This window comes from Oncorhynchus keta, chromosome 22 (assembly GCF_023373465.1).
Source record: "Oncorhynchus keta strain PuntledgeMale-10-30-2019 chromosome 22, Oket_V2, whole genome shotgun sequence".
NCBI classification, from domain to species: Eukaryota; Metazoa; Chordata; class Actinopteri; order Salmoniformes; family Salmonidae; genus Oncorhynchus; species Oncorhynchus keta.
The window spans coordinates 36,994,515-37,013,606 of NC_068442.1; positions in this window are offsets into that span (position 1 = coordinate 36,994,515).

Below are 19,092 nucleotides of genomic sequence, written 5' to 3' on the forward strand. Positions count from 1 at the left end.
TCCAAAATTGAATAGTTTTATGCTAACAGGTATTTGATATCTATCAATACAGCCCATTTGTGTCACATCACAACTCTGAGGAGAGTAGAAAGTGAAGTGTCAGTGAGTTTAGATGCTGTGTTGCGTGCATTCCTCATGCTCCGGTTCCAGATCAGAATGGTGTATTTCCCTGCAGACCACTGGGGTGTGAATAGCATGCAGGCCTGTGAGTCTCTTTCTCGCTCTCTAAAACAAATCTATCTGCCATTGTACCAGTTAATGAGCTTTAGATCATAATGGTGATACAAAGACCAGTTCTGCATAGCTGGTCTGCCCTTTACACAACAGAAGTGTGTCTCCTTGAGGATATTTCTCCTCAGATATGCATATATGAGGCGGGCGTGTGGACAAATAAGACAAAAATGGGTGCGGTTTGAAAATTGGAGTGTGTTTCTTGGATAATGGTGTTTCTCGGAGCCATGACCAGCCTTTCGAAGCATTTCGAGGCTACAGACGTGAGTGCTACGAGTCAGTAGTCATTTAGGCAGGTTACCTTAGTGTTCTTGGGCACAGGGACTATGGCGGTCTGCTTGAAACATGTTGGTATTACAGACTTGGGCAGGGAGAGGTTGAAGATGTCAGAGAAGACACTTGCCAGTTGGTCAGCGCATGCTCTGAGTACAGGTCCTGGTAATCTGTCTGGCTTTATGAATGTTGTTTAATGGTCTTACGTTGGCTACGGAGAGCGTGATCACACAGTCGTCCAGAACTGTTGATGCTCTCATGCATGTTTCAGTGTTACTTGCCTCGAGGTGAGCATAAGTTATTTAGCTCGTCTGGTAGGCTCGTGTCACTGGATAGCTCTCGGAAGTGCTTCCCTTTGTAATCTATAATAGTTTACAAGCTCTGCAACATCCAATGAGCGTCGGAGCCGATGTAGAGTGATTCGATCTTAGTCCTGTATTGACGCTTTGCCTGTTTGATAGTTCATCGGAGGGCATAGCAGTTTTTCATATAACCTTACGGGTTAGAGTTCCGCACCTTGAAAGCGACAGCTCAACCCTTTAGCTTAGTGCGAATGTTGCCTGTAACCCATGGCTTCTGGTTGGGGTATGTATGTACAGTCACTCTGGGGACAACGTCCTCAATACACTTATTGATAAAGCCAGTGAATGATGTTGTGTACTCCTCAATGCCATTGGAAGAAACCCTGAACATATTCCATTCTGAGCTAGCAAAACAGTCCTGTAGTTTAGCATCTGCTTCATCTGACCACTTTTTTTAAAGCTTCCTGCTTTATTTTTGCTCGTAAGCAGGAATCAGGAGGATAGAGTTATGGTCAGAATTGCCAAATGCAGGGTGAGGGAGAGCTTTGTAAGCGTGGGTCTCTGCGTGTGGAGCAGAGGTGGTCTAGAGTTTCAAATCAAGTTTTATTTGTCACATACACATGGTTAGCAGATGTTAATGTGAGTGTAGCAAAATGCTATAAAGTATACACACAAGTGTAAAGGAATGAATAAGAATATGTACATAGAAATATTGAATGAGTGATGGCCAAACGGCATAGGCAAAATACAGTAGAGGGTAGAGTACAGTATATACATATGAGATGAGTAATGTAGGGTATGTAAACATTATATAAAGTGGCATTGTTTAAAGTGGCGAGTGATACATTTCTTACATAAATTGTTCCATTATTAAAGTGGCTGGAGTTGAGTCAGTATGCTGGCAGCAGCCACTCAATGTTAGTGATGTTGTTTTTACCTCTGGTTGCACATTTAAAATGTTGATAGAAATTTGGTCACTTTTTTTAACCTCTAGTGACACCCCATCCCGTGAATGGGATGGGGTGACACCAATTAGCATAACTCAACGGACATAAATCTTCCTAGAAAATATTCCTATTCATGAAAATCACAATATTGGAACACAGCTTAGCCTTTTGTTAATCACCCTGTCATCTCAGATTTTCAAAATATGCTTTACAGCCAAAGCTAGACAAGCATTTGTGTAAGTTTATCGATAGCATAGCATCATGCCTTGCTAACAGCAGGCAACCTTGTCACGAAAATCAGAAAAGCAATCAAATTAAATCGTTTACCTTTGAACTTCGGATGTTTTCACTCACGAGACTCCCAGGTAGATAGCCAAAGTTCATTTTTTCCCAAAATATTATTTTTGTAGGCGAAATATCTCTGTTTGTTCTTCACGTATGGCTGAGAAATCGACCGCCGAAAAATATTCCAAATTAGCTACATAATATCGACAGAAACATGGCAAACTTTGTTTAGAATCAATCCTCAAGGTGTTTTTCAAATATCTATTCGATAATATATCCACCGGGACAATTGGTTTCTCAGTAGAAGCGATTGGAATAATGGCTACCTCTGTACTTTACTCAAAATTTTCTCCGGGAGCATCATGTGACCACAATGCCGCCCCCTACGGGTATTCTTCAACATAAATGCGTAAAACTACGTCACAATGCTGTAGACACCTTGGGGAATACGTAGAATGCTGTTCATAGCACATTCACAGCTCAATGGGGACTCATTGGCACGCAGCACTTTCAAAATATGGGGCACTTCCGGATTGGATTTTTCTCAGGCTTTCGCCTGCAACATCAGTTCTGCTATACTCACAGACAATATCTTTACAGTTTTGGAAATGTTAGTGTTTTCTATCAAAAGCTGTCAATTATATGCATATTCTAGCATCTTGTCCTGACAAAATATCCCATTTTAAAACGGGAACGTTTTTTTCTCCCAAAAATGAAAATACTGCCCCTAGAGTCGCAACAGGTTTTAAGGTTCCCTGCATTAAAGTCACCGACCACTAGGAATGCCACCTATGGATGAGCGGTTTCCTGTTTGCTTATGGCGGAATACAGTGCATTTAGTGCGGTTTTAGTTCTAACCTCGCTCTGTGGTGGTATAAAGACAGCTACGAAAAAAAATTGATAAACTCTGGGTAAATAGTGAGGTCTGCAGCTTCTCTGAAGACACTCCACCTCAGGCGAGCAAAACTTTGAGACTTCCTTAGATATCATGCACCAACTGTTGTTTACATAAATGCATAGGACCCACCCCGTGTCTTACCAGAGGCTGCTGTTCTGTCTTGCCGGTAGAGTGTATAACCCACCAACTCTATGGTCTTAATGTCATCGTTCATCCACGACTTGGTGAAGCATAAAATATTACAGTTTTTAATGTCCCGTTGGTAGGATATACATGCTTTTAGTTCGTCCCATTTATTTTCTAGCTATTGACTGTTTAGCTAGCAGAACGGAGGGCAAGGGCAGATTCGTCACTCGTCGCCTGGTCTTCACAAGGCACCCTGATCTTTTGCCTCAATCTACGTTTCCTTCTCCAGCGAATCACGGGGATCGGGACCTGGTCGGATGTCAACAGTATATCCCTCGCGTTCCGACTCATTGCGGAAGAACTCTTTGTCCAGTTTGAGGTGAGAATTCCCAGTTCTGATGTTTAGAAGCTATTTTTAGTAATAGGAGACGGTAGCAGCAACATTATGTACAAAACAAGTTACGAACAACTCAAACAAACATAATGGCATGATTGGTTGAGGGCCGATAAGACGGCCCTACCCACCGGCGCTATCATATCAACATCTCTCCAGAGATGTTCAATCCCTTTACTCAGTACTGTGTTGAAACGCCTTTGGTAGTAATTACAGTCTTGGGTATGAGGCTACAAGCTTGGCACAACTGTATTTGGGGAGTTTCTCCCATTCTCTGCAGATCCTCTCAACCTTTGTCAGATTGCGTTGCTGCACAGCTATTTTTAGGTCTCTCCAGAGATGTTCAATCGGGTTCAAGTCCGGGCTCTGGCTGTGCCACTCAAGGACATTCAGAGACTTGTCCCGAAGCCACTCCAGCATTGTCTTGGCTTTGTGCTTATGGTCATTGTCTTGTTGGAATGTGAACCTTCGCCTCAGTCTGAGGTCCTGAGCACTCTGGAGCAGGTATTCATCAAGGATCTCTCTGTACTTTGCCCCGTTCATCTATGCCTCAATCGTGACTCGTCTCCCATTCCCTTATGCTGAAAAACACCTCCACAGCATTATGCTGCCACCACCAGGCTTCACCGTATGGATGGTGCCAGGTTTTCTCCAGACATGTTACTTGTTGGCATTCAGGCCAAAGACTTGAATCTTGTTTTCATCTGGCCAGAGAATCTTGTTTCTCATGGTTTGAGAGTCGTTCTTTAGGTGCCTCTTGGCAAATTCCAAGCGGGCTGTCAAGTCCATTTTACTGAGGAGTAGCTTCCGTCTGGACACTACCATAAAGGCCTGATTGGTGGAGATGGTTGTCCTCTGGAAGGTTCTCCCATCTCCACAGAGGAGATCAGAGTGACCATCGGGTTCTTTGTCACCTCCCTGACCAGCTCCTCTCCCCCGATTGCTAGTTTGGCTAGTCAGCTAGTTAAAGGAAGAGTCTTGGTGGTTCCAAACTTCTTCCATTTAAGAATGATGGAGGCCACTGTGTTCTTGGGGACCTTAAACGCTGCAGACATTTTTTGGTACCCTTCCTTCCCCAGATCTGTGCATTGACAAAATCCTGTCTCGGCGCTCTACAGACAATTCCTTCGACCTCATGGCTTGGTTTTTGCTCTGACATTCACTGTCAAATGTGGGCCCTTATGTAAACAGGTGTGTGCCTGTCCAAATCATGTCCAATCAATTGAATTTACCACAGGTGGACTCCAAACAAGTTGTAGAAAAATCTCAAGGATGCTCAATGGAAACAGGATGCACCTGAGCTCAATTTCAAGTATCATAGCAAAGGGTCTGAATAGTTATGCAAATAAGGTTATGGTTTTTATTTTTAAAACATTTGCAAAAATGTGTAAGCCTGTTTTTGCTTTGTCATTATGGGCTATTGTGTGTAGATTGATGAGAAAATAATTTAAATATTTGCGTACGGCTGTAATGACAAAATGTGGAAAAGGGGAAGGGGTCTGAATTCCTTCTGAATGCACTGTAATTAAATGCACTAAAGAGGAACAATGGATTCATATTGAAGATGTGCATGCTCATCCCTAGAATATATTTACGTGTCTATTTTCAAAGGTTAAAGCTAAGAACATTAACTTCATAGTTAAGAGCACTATAACAATGTGGAAGAAATTGAAACATATTTTAAAGAACCAATATCTCTCCCTAAAAACACAACCTTATGGAACAATCATTGGATAGCTTTGCAGAATTCACAGCTAAATTGGTCAGAGTTAAAAAATTAATTTTGGACTGACCAATGTAGATCGTTTTCAAATACATGCACCTCAAGTTGCATTTCACAACATTTTATTGGAGTCAGAAAAGGATGTTCATGTGCTAGGTAAGATATGCAAAAGCTTGGAGAGAGCATATCCAACTGACAATATCTTATAATTGTTTTAATTATTATTGGAACTCAGCCTTAAAAATAACTGATGTTGGCACAAGATGGAGGGAAAGTTGGACCATAACTATTGTTAAATATAGTTAACGAAAATGTATTCTTAATCCACTTTAAATTAATTTATAGTATTTATTATACAAGAGACAAAATTCACAAATTCCAAAGCACAATGGCAGAGTCATGTCTCAATTGTAAAACTTAATGATCCAATTATCCATGCTTTCTGTGAATACTGTGAAGTCCAAAAATTATGGGCAGAGCTTGAAAGTTGGCTGTCAGAAGTATTACAATGGAAATGTACTTTTAATCTGTCTGCATATTTCAAGACATGGCATATGGGGGTGTAGTGAGACCCAATGGGCTGGATGATTCTCTTCTCATCTTGAAAAAATGTATATTAAAAACATGGAAATCACTTCATCCGCCATCATTAACATAGTGGAAGAATCAAATGACTTATTTAAATGGGTGACTGAGAAAAGCCATGTGGCAAACAATAATACAAGCACCAGGGACGGAGGCGTGAGCATGCGCTTCTGGCCACAGTAGATGTAATTGTTTGTGTGTATGTTTTTTTGTGTGTAAAAAAATACACATAAATATATTTTTGTGTCTCCTCCCCCTTTCCACTGATACAATGTAACAACAAAACACAACAACATTGCCTATAAACCAAAGGCTGCCAGTGTATGGATGGTTGGCTGTGTATGAAGGATAAAACTAAAAAAATGCCTACAAACAAGGGGTCTGACTTGCATTCTCATGGACCAGGAAGTGGCAGGCTGTTTTACCTGTCAACACACCCACACACACACACACTGGGAGATAGAGAGTCTGATGCTGTCTATGTGTTGAAAGCTGGACAGGGCCAGCCAGTCTGCCATTGAAACCTATGTTACACATGGTCTGAGGGGGGGTTGTGACTGTGTGAATGCTGCAGCTCCAGCCTGGGCAACTGTGAGGTTACGTCCTGAGTCACAAACAGCATTTTTGGGGAAAAAGCCCTGGAATGTGGAGAAGGAAGTGATTCAAAGAGGGGATTATACTGGGAAGCATGGGCCCTCAGCTAGGTTCATTCCCCAACACACACAAACACACACACAAATAGGACATACATTGTGTTCAGGTGTTCCCAGACCTGTAGTAGGCCATGTGTGTTCGTTTGTGAGGTAATCAAGTGCACCTCCATATACAGTAAGCAGCACATCAAAGTACAGTAAGCAGCATTTCAAACAATGGACTCTACTTGTCTCAAGGCCTCTATATTGAAGTTAAGAATGACTTCCACCTGCTTTTGTTTTTTAGTAAACAAATACAACTTCATGACCGAGTGCATTGAATGCACTGAATTGTTGCATTGTATAAATGCATGAAAGAAGCTTATAAAAAAACATCACCATACAATACATCCTGTTAATGCATGCAAAAACATTGGGATCAAACATGTATTCACATGTAACAAATATTTTTAACCTCGTATTAGACTGGGTTTCGGGCTTGATAATACTGAATCCTTCAGTGTTTACCTATCAGACAGAGCAGAAGGAAGGCAGAGCACTTGTTTCGTGTGAATGGCGGTGGCTCTCAGACAGACACATCTCCAGACTGCTGTACTATCACCTTATTTCAGTGGCTCTCCTCAGTATGCCTGTGGTAATTAGGCTACTACTACTGGATCTGCAAAGGAAGCTTCAAAGTGGATGTTCAATACAAGGTGTTTGTTTATTGTTAAATGGTACTGCACACGGTGCTGCATTGAAGCCTTCACCAGTTGGCTCCGGATTTCTCTTTATGAGACTCTTGAATAATGTGGGAGTGTACCGCCCAGCCCCATGTAAATACTTTACAGTACAACAGAATAGAAAACGGGGGCGAAAAAGGGAGATCCATACAGAACACAGAAAAAAGGGGGGGGGGGGGATCTAGTTTCAGTGATTTGTCTCAAATGGAGTGATGTATGTAGGAGTGTTTTGATGCTCAGATCACCAAATAAGGCTGATGCTCCATTTACTAGGACTTAAGACAGGCATTTATACTTTAGGGGAGAGAGTAGGTGAAAGAGTTACAGAAACTGTAATATACTGAAATGCCAGTAATAACATTCAATAAATAGTCCATCTGGATTCCATTCCACTGTTATGTGGCATGTTCATGTGGAATTATATAGGAGCAGGGAGGAGTGTATAAGCATGCACAGGCACAAGTGAGGTCCTCACTTACTGGGCTCTTTAAAAAACACTCTTCGGCATAAATTAATAGCAACACGTTGCATTAAACCTCTTTGTGGCCATTTTGGGAATCCACGGTAAAGATTTGATTTGATGGAATCCTGATAGTCTGTCCACAGCTATAATGTGGAGACACTAGTCTGTCCTACAACAGCTATAATGTGGACACACTAGTCTGTCCTACAACAGCTATAATGTGGAGACACTAGTCTGTCCTACAACAGCTATAATGTGGACACACTAGTCTGTCCTACAACAGCTATAATGTGGACACACTAGTCTGTCCTACAACAGCTATAATGTGGACACACTAGTCTGTCCTACAACAGCTATAATGTGGACACACTAGTCTGTCCTACAACAGCTATAATGTGGACACACTAGTCTGTCCTACAACAGCTATAATGTGGACACACTAGTCTGTCCTACAACAGCTATAATGTGGACACACCAGTCTGTCCTACAACAGCTATAATGTGGACACACTAGTCTGTCCTACAACAGCTATAATGTGGACACTAGTCTGTCCTACAACAGCTATAATGTGGACACTAGTCTGTCCTACAACAGCTATAATGTGGAGACACTAGTCTGTCCTACAACAGCTATAATGTGGACACTAGTCTGTCCTACAACAGCTATAATGTGGACACTAGTCTGTCCTACAACAGCTATAATGTGGACACTAGTCTGTCCTACAACAGCTATAATGTGGACACTAGTCTGTCCTACAACAGCTATAATGTGGAGACACTAGTCTGTCCTACAACAGCTATAATGTGGACACACTAGTCTGTCCTACAACAGCTATAATGTGGAGACACTAGTCTGTCCTACAACAGCTATAATGTGGACACACTAGTCTGTCCTACAACAGCTATAATGTGGACACACTAGTCTGTCCTACAACAGCTATAATGTGGAGACACTAGTCTGTCCTACAACAGCTATAATGTGGACACACTAGTCTGTCCTACAACAGCTATAATGTGGAGACACTAGTCTGTCCTACAACAGCTATAATGTGGACACACTAGTCTGTCCTCAACAGCTATAATGTGGACACACTAGTCTGTCCTACAACAGCTATAATGTGGACACACCAGTCTGTCCTACAACAGCTATAATGTGGACACACTAGTCTGTCCTACAACAGCTATAATGTGGAGACACTAGTCTGTCCTACAACAGCTATAATGTGGACACACTAGTCTGTCCTACAACAGCTATAATGTGGACACACTAGTCTGTCCTACAACAGCTATAATGTGGAGACACTAGTCTGTCCTACAACAGCTATAATGTGGACACACTAGTCTGTCCTACAACAGCTATAATGTGGAGACACTAGTCTGTCCTACAACAGCTATAATGTGGACACACTAGTCTGTCCTCAACAGCTATAATGTGGACACACTAGTCTGTCCTACAACAGCTATAATGTGGACACACCAGTCTGTCCTACAACAGCTATAATGTGGACACACTAGTCTGTCCTACAACAGCTATAATGTGGACACTAGTCTGTCCTACAACAGCTATAATGTGGAGACACTAGTCTGTCCTACAACAGCTATAATGTGGACACTAGTCTGTCCTACAACAGCTATAATGTGGACACTAGTCTGTCCTACAACAGCTATAATGTGGAGACACTAGTCTGTCCTACAACAGCTATAATGTGGACACTAGTCTGTCCTACAACAGCTATAATGTGGAGACACTAGTCTGTCCTACAACAGCTATAATGTGGACACTAGTCTGTCCTACAACAGATATAATGTGGACACTAGTCTGTCCTACAACAGCTATAATGTGGACACTAGTCTGTCCTACAACAGCTATAATGTGGACACACTAGTCTGTCCTACAACAGCTATAATGTGGACACACTAGTCTGTCCTACAACAGCTATAATGTGGAGACACTAGTCTGTCCTACAACAGCTATAATGTGGACACACTAGTCTGTCCTACAACAGCTATAATGTGGACACACTAGTCTGTCCTACAACAGCTATAATGTGGACACACTAGTCTGTCCTCAACAGCTATAATGTGGACACACTAGTCTGTCCTCAACAGCTATAATGTGGAGACACTAGTCTGTCCTACAACAGCTATAATGTGGACACACTAGTCTGTCCTACAACAGCTATAATGTGGAGACACTAGTCTGTCCTACAACAGCTATAATGTGGACACTAGTCTGTCCTACAACAGCTATAATGTGGAGACACTAGTCTGTCCTACAACAGCTATAATGTGGACACACTAGTCTGTCCTACAACAGATATAATGTGGACACTAGTCTGTCCTACAACAGCTATAATGTGGACACTAGTCTGTCCTACAACAGCTATAATGTGGACACACTAGTCTGTCCTACAACAGCTATAATGTGGAGACACTAGTCTGTCCTACAACAGCTATAATGTGAAAACATTAGTCTGTCCTCAACAGCTATAATGTTGAGACACTAGTCTGTCCTACAACAGCTATAATGTGGACACACTAGTCTGTCCTACAACAGCTATAATGTGGACACACTAGTCTGTCCTACAACAGCTATAATGTGGACACTAGTCTGTCCTACAACAGCTATAATGTGGAGACACTAGTCTGTCCTACAACAGCTATAATGTGGACACTAGTCTGTCCTACAACAGCTATAATGTGGAGACACTAGTCTGTCCTACAACAGCTATAATGTGGACACACTAGTCTGTCCTACAACAGATATAATGTGGACACTAGTCTGTCCTACAACAGCTATAATGTGGACACTAGTCTGTCCTACAACAGCTATAATGTGGACACACTAGTCTGTCCTACAACAGCTATAATGTGGACACACTAGTCTGTCCTACAACAGCTATAATGTGGACACTAGTCTGTCCTACAACAGCTATAATGTGAAAACATTAGTCTGTCCTCAACAGCTATAATGTTGAGACACTAGTCTGTCCTACAACAGCTATAATGTGGAGACACTAGTCTGTCCTCAACAGCTATAATGTGGACACACTAGTCTGTCCTACAACAGCTATAATGTGGACACACTAGTCTGTCCTACAACAGCTATAATGTGGAGACACTAGTCTGTCCTACAACAGCTATAATGTGGACACACTAGTCTGTCCTACAACAGCTATAATGTGGAGACACTAGTCTGTCCTACAACAGCTATAATGTGGACACACTAGTCTGTCCTACAACAGCTATAATGTGGACACACTAGTCTGTCCTACAACAGCTATAATGTGGACACACCAGTCTGTCCTACAACAGCTATAATGTGGACACACTAGTCTGTCCTACAACAGCTATAATGTGGAGACACTAGTCTGTCCTACAACAGCTATAATGTGGACACACTAGTCTGTCCTACAACAGCTATAATGTGGACACTAGTCTGTCCTACAACAGCTATAATGTGGAGACACTAGTCTGTCCTACAACAGCTATAATGTGGACACACTAGTCTGTCCTACAACAGCTATAATGTGGACACACTAGTCTGTCCTACAACAGCTATAATGTGGACACACTAGTCTGTCCTACAACAGCTATAATGTGGAGACACTAGTCTGTCCTACAACAGCTATAATGTGGACACACTAGTCTGTCCTACAACAGCTATAATGTGGACACACTAGTCTGTCCTACAACAGCTATAATGTGGACACACTAGTCTGTCCTACAACAGCTATAATGTGGACACACTAGTCTGTCCTACAACAGCTATAATGTGGACACTAGTCTGTCCTACAACAGCTATAATGTGGAGACACTAGTCTGTCCTACAACAGCTATAATGTGGACACACTAGTCTGTCCTACAACAGCTATAATGTGGACACACTAGTCTGTCCTACAACAGCTATAATGTGGAGACACTAGTCTGTCCTACAACAGCTATAATGTGGACACACTAGTCTGTCCTACAACAGCTATAATGTGGAGACACTAGTCTGTCCTACAACAGCTATAATGTGGACACACTAGTCTGTCCTACAACAGCTATAATGTGGAGACACTAGTCTGTCCTACAACAGCTATAATGTGGACACACTAGTCTGTCCTCAACAGCTATAATGTGGAGACACTAGTCTGTCCTACAACAGCTATAATGTGGACACACTAGTCTGTCCTCAACAGCTATAATGTGGACACACTAGTCTGTCCTACAACAGCTATAATGTGGACACACTAGTCTGTCCTACAACAGCTATAATGTGGAGACACTAGTCTGTCCTACAACAGCTATAATGTGGACACACTAGTCTGTCCTCAACAGCTATAATGTGGAGACACTAGTCTGTCCTACAACAGCTATAATGTGGACACACTAGTCTGTCCTCAACAGCTATAATGTGGACACACTAGTCTGTCCTCAACAGCTATAATGTGGAGACACTAGTCTGTCCTACAACAGCTATAATGTGGACACACTAGTCTGTCCTACAACAGCTATAATGTGGAGACACTAGTCTGTCCTACAACAGCTATAATGTGGACACACTAGTCTGTCCTCAACAGCTATAATGTGGACACACTAGTCTGTCCTCAACAGCTATAATGTGGACACACTAGTCTGTCCTACAACAGCTATAATGTGGACACACCAGTCTGTCCTCAACAGCTATAATGTGGAGACACTAGTCTGTCCTACAACAGCTATAATGTGGACACACTAGTCTGTCCTACAACAGCTATAATGTGGAGACACTAGTCTGTCCTACAACAGCTATAATGTGGAGACACTAGTCTGTCCTACAACAGCTATAATGTGGAGACACTAGTCTGTCCTTAACAGCTATAATGTGGAAACACTAGTCTGTCCTACAACAGCTATAATGTGGACACTAGTCTGTCCTACAACAGCTATAATGTGGACACACTAGTCTGTCCTCAACAGCTATAATGTGGACACACTAGTCTGTCCTACAACAGCTATAATGTGGACACACTAGTCTGTCCTCAACAGCTATAATGTGGAGACACTAGTCTGTCCTACAACAGCTATAATGTGGACACACTAGTCTGTCCTCAACAGCTATAATGTGGACACACTAGTCTGTCCTCAACAGCTATAATGTGGACACACTAGTCTGTCCTCAACAGCTATAATGTGGACACACTAGTCTGTCCTCAACAGCTATAATGTGGACACACTAGTCTGTCCTCAACAGCTATAATGTGGACACACCAGTCTGTCCTACAACAGCTATAATGTGGAGACACTAGTCTGTCCTCAACAGCTATAATGTGGACACACTAGTCTGTCCTCAACAGCTATAATGTGGAGACACTAGTCTGTCCTACAACAGCTATAATGTGGAGACACTAGTCTGTCCTACAACAGCTATAATGTGGAGACATTAGTCTGTCCTACAACAGCTATAATGTGGAAACACTAGTCTGTCCTCAACAGCTATAATGTGGAGACACTAGTCTCCTACAACAGCTATAATGTGGAAACACTAGTCTGTCCTCAACAGCTATAATGTGGAAACACTAGTCTGTCCTCAACAGCTATAATGTGGAGACACTAGTCTGTCCTACAACAGCTATAATGTGGACACACTAGTCTGTCCTCAACAGCTATAATGTGGACACACTAGTCTGTCCTCAACAGCTATAATGTGGAGACACTAGTCTGTCCTACAACAGCTATAATGTGGACACACTAGTCTGTCCTACAACAGCTATAATGTGGAGACACTAGTCTGTCCTCAACAGCTATAATGTGGACACACTAGTCTGTCCTCAACAGCTATAATGTGGACACACTAGTCTGTCCTCAACAGCTATAATGTGGAGACACTAGTCTGTCCTACAACAGCTATAATGTGGACACACTAGTCTGTCCTCAACAGCTATAATGTGGAGACACTAGTCTGTCCTACAACAGCTATAATGTGGAGACACTAGTCTGTCCTTAACAGCTATAATGTGGAAACACTAGTCTGTCCTACAACAGCTATAATGTGGACACTAGTCTGTCCTACAACAGCTATAATGTGGACACACTAGTCTGTCCTCAACAGCTATAATGTGGACACACTAGTCTGTCCTACAACAGCTATAATGTGGACACACTAGTCTGTCCTACAACAGCTATAATGTGGAGACACTAGTCTGTCCTACAACAGCTATAATGTGGACACACTAGTCTGTCCTCAACAGCTATAATGTGGACACACTAGTCTGTCCTCAACAGCTATAATGTGGACACACTAGTCTGTCCTCAACAGCTATAATGTGGACACACTAGTCTGTCCTCAACAGCTATAATGTGGACACACTAGTCTGTCCTCAACAGCTATAATGTGGACACACCAGTCTGTCCTACAACAGCTATAATGTGGAGACACTAGTCTGTCCTCAACAGCTATAATGTGGACACACTAGTCTGTCCTCAACAGCTATAATGTGGAGACACTAGTCTGTCCTACAACAGCTATAATGTGGAGACACTAGTCTGTCCTACAACAGCTATAATGTGGAGACACTAGTCTGTCCTACAACAGCTATAATGTGGAAACACTAGTCTGTCCTCAACAGCTATAATGTGGAGACACTAGTCTGTCCTACAACAGCTATAATGTGGAAACACTAGTCTGTCCTCAACAGCTATAATGTGGAAACACTAGTCTGTCCTCAACAGCTATAATGTGGAGACACTAGTCTGTCCTACAACAGCTATAATGTGGAGACACTAGTCTGTCCTACAACAGCTATAATGTGGACACTAGTCTGTCCTACAACAGCTATAATGTGGACACACTAGTCTGTCCTCAACAGCTATAATGTGGACACACTAGTCTGTCCTCAACAGCTATAATGTGGACACACTAGTCTGTCCTACAACAGCTATAATGTGGACACACTAGTCTGTCCTACAACAGCTATAATGTGGACACACTAGTCTGTCCTCAACAGCTATAATGTGGACACACTAGTCTGTCCTACAACAGCTATAATGTGGACACACTAGTCTGTCCTCAACAGCTATAATGTGGAGACACTAGTCTGTCCTCAACAGCTATAATGTGGACACACTAGTCTGTCCTCAACAGCTATAATGTGGAGACACTAGTCTGTCCTCAACAGCTATAATGTGGACACACTAGTCTGTCCTACAACAGCTATAATGTGGACACACTAGTCTGTCCTTCAACAGCTATAATGTGGACACACTAGTCTGTCCTACAACAGCTATAATGTGGACACTAGTCTGTCCTACAACAGCTATAATGTGGACACACTAGTCTGTCCTCAACAGCTATAATGTGGACACACTAGTCTGTCCTCAACAGCTATAATGTGGACACACTAGTCTGTCCTACAACAGCTATAATGTGGACACACTAGTCTGTCCTACAACAGCTATAATGTGGACACACTAGTCTGTCCTCAACAGCTATAATGTGGACACACTAGTCTGTCCTACAACAGCTATAATGTGGACACACTAGTCTGTCCTACAACAGCTATAATGTGGAGACACTAGTCTGTCCTACAACAGCTATAATGTGGACACACTAGTCTGTCCTACAACAGCTATAATGTGGAGACACTAGTCTGTCCTACAACAGCTATAATGTGGACACACTAGTCTGTCCTCAACAGCTATAATGTGGACACACTAGTCTGTCCTACAACAGCTATAATGTGGACACACCAGTCTGTCCTACAACAGCTATAATGTGGACACACTAGTCTGTCCTACAACAGCTATAATGTGGAGACACTAGTCTGTCCTACAACAGCTATAATGTGGACACACTAGTCTGTCCTACAACAGCTATAATGTGGAGACACTAGTCTGTCCTACAACAGCTATAATGTGGACACACTAGTCTGTCCTACAACAGCTATAATGTGGACACACTAGTCTGTCCTACAACAGCTATAATGTGGACACACCAGTCTGTCCTACAACAGCTATAATGTGGACACACTAGTCTGTCCTACAACAGCTATAATGTGGACACTAGTCTGTCCTACAACAGCTATAATGTGGAGACACTAGTCTGTCCTACAACAGCTATAATGTGGACACACTAGTCTGTCCTACAACAGCTATAATGTGGACACACTAGTCTGTCCTACAACAGCTATAATGTGGAGACACTAGTCTGTCCTACAACAGCTATAATGTGGACACACTAGTCTGTCCTACAACAGCTATAATGTGGAGACACTAGTCTGTCCTACAACAGCTATAATGTGGACACACTAGTCTGTCCTACAACAGCTATAATGTGGAGACACTAGTCTGTCCTACAACAGCTATAATGTGGACACACTAGTCTGTCCTCAACAGCTATAATGTGGAGACACTAGTCTGTCCTACAACAGCTATAATGTGGACACACTAGTCTGTCCTCAACAGCTATAATGTGGACACACTAGTCTGTCCTCAACAGCTATAATGTGGACACACTAGTCTGTCCTCAACAGCTATAATGTGGACACACTAGTCTGTCCTCAACAGCTATAATGTGGACACACTAGTCTGTCCTCAACAGCTATAATGTGGACACACTAGTCTGTCCTCAACAGCTATAATGTGGACACACTAGTCTGTCCTACAACAGCTATAATGTGGAGACACTAGTCTGTCCTACAACAGCTATAATGTGGAGACACTAGTCTGTCCTACAACAGCTATAATGTGGAAACACTAGTCTGTCCTCAACAGCTATAATGTGGAGACACTAGTCTGTCCTACAACAGCTATAATGTGGAAACACTAGTCTGTCCTCAACAGCTATAATGTGGAGACACTAGTCTGTCCTACAACAGCTATAATGTGGAGACACTAGTCTGTCCTACAACAGCTATAATGTGGACACTAGTCTGTCCTACAACAGCTATAATGTGGACACACTAGTCTGTCCTCAACAGCTATAATGTGGACACACTAGTCTGTCCTCAACAGCTATAATGTGGACACACTAGTCTGTCCTACAACAGCTATAATGTGGACACACTAGTCTGTCCTACAACAGCTATAATGTGGACACACTAGTCTGTCCTACAACAGCTATAATGGGGACACACGAGTCTGTCCTCAACAGCTATAATGTGGAGACACTAGTCTGTCCTACAACAGCTATAATGTGGACACACTAGTCTGTCCTACAACAGCTATAATGTGGACACTAGTCTGTCCTACAACAGCTATAATGTGGACACACTAGTCTGTCCTCAACAGCTATAATGTGGACACACTAGTCTGTCCTCAACAGCTATAATGTGGACACACTAGTCTGTCCTCAACAGCTATAATGTGGAGACACTAGTCTGTCCTCAACAGCTATAATGTGGACACACTAGTCTGTCCTCAACAGCTATAATGTGGAGACACTAGTCTGTCCTCAACAGCTATAATGTGGACACACTAGTCTGTCCTACAACAGCTATAATGTGGACACACTAGTCTGTCCTTCAACAGCTATAATGTGGACACACTAGTCTGTCCTACAACAGCTATAATGTGGACACTAGTCTGTCCTACAACAGCTATAATGTGGACACACTAGTCTGTCCTCAACAGCTATAATGTGGACACACTAGTCTGTCCTCAACAGCTATAATGTGGACACACTAGTCTGTCCTACAACAGCTATAATGTGGACACACTAGTCTGTCCTACAACAGCTATAATGTGGACACACTAGTCTGTCCTCAACAGCTATAATGTGGACACACTAGTCTGTCCTACAACAGCTATAATGTGGACACACTAGTCTGTCCTACAACAGCTATAATGTGGAGACACTAGTCTGTCCTACAACAGCTATAATGTGGACACACTAGTCTGTCCTACAACAGCTATAATGTGGAGACACTAGTCTGTCCTACAACAGCTATAATGTGGACACACTAGTCTGTCCTCAACAGCTATAATGTGGACACACTAGTCTGTCCTACAACAGCTATAATGTGGACACACCAGTCTGTCCTACAACAGCTATAATGTGGACACACTAGTCTGTCCTCAACAGCTATAATGTGGAGACACTAGTCTGTCCACAACAGCTATAATGTGGACACACTAGTCTGTCCTCAACAGCTATAATGTGGAGACACTAGTCTGTCCTACAACAGCTATAATGTGGAGACACTAGTCTGTCCTACAACAGCTATAATGTGGACACACTAGTCTGTCCTCAACAGCTATAATGTGGAGACACTAGTCTGTCCTACAACAGCTATAATGTGGAAACACTAGTCTGTCCTCAACAGCTATAATGTGGAGACACTAGTCTGTCCTACAACAGCTATAATGTGGAGACACTAGTCTGTCCTACAACAGCTATAATGTGGACACTAGTCTGTCCTACAACAGCTATAATGTGGACACACTAGTCTGTCCTCAACAGCTATAATGTGGACACACTAGTCTGTCCTCAACAGCTATAATGTGGACACACTAGTCTGTCCTACAACAGCTATAATGTGGACACACTAGTCTGTCCTACAACAGCTATAATGTGGACACACTAGTCTGTCCTACAACAGCTATAATGGGGACACACGAGTCTGTCCTCAACAGCTATAATGTGGAGACACTAGTCTGTCCTACAACAGCTATAATGTGGACACACTAGTCTGTCCTACAACAGCTATAATGTGGACACTAGTCTGTCCTACAACAGCTATAATGTGGACACACTAGTCTGTCCTCAACAGCTATAATGTGGACACACTAGTCTGTCCTCAACAGCTATAATGTGGACACACTAGTCTGTCCTCAACAGCTATAATGTGGAGACACTAGTCTGTCCTCAACAGCTATAATGTGGACACACTAGTCTGTCCTCAACAGCTATAATGTGGAGACACTAGTCTGTCCTCAACAGCTATAATGTGGACACACTAGTCTGTCCTACAACAGCTATAATGTGGACACACTAGTCTGTCCTTCAACAGCTATAATGTGGACACACTAGTCTGTCCTACAACAGCTATAATGTGGACACTAGTCTGTCCTACAACAGCTATAATGTGGACACACTAGTCTGTCCTCAACAGCCATAATGTGGACACACTAGTCTGTCCTCAACAGCTATAATGTGGACACACTAGTCTGTCCTACAACAGCTATAATGTGGACACACTAGTCTGTCCTACAACAGCTATAATGTGGACACACTAGTCTGTCCTCAACAGCTATAATGTGGACACACTAGTCTGTCCTACAACAGCTATAATGTGGACACACTAGTCTGTCCTACAACAGCTATAATGTGGAGACACTAGTCTGTCCTACAACAGCTATAATGTGGACACACTAGTCTGTCCTACAACAGCTATAATGTGGAGACACTAGTCTGTCCTACAACAGCTATAATGTGGACACACTAGTCTGTCCTCAACAGCTATAATGTGGACACACTAGTCTGTCCTACAACAGCTATAATGTGGACACACCAGTCTGTCCTACAACA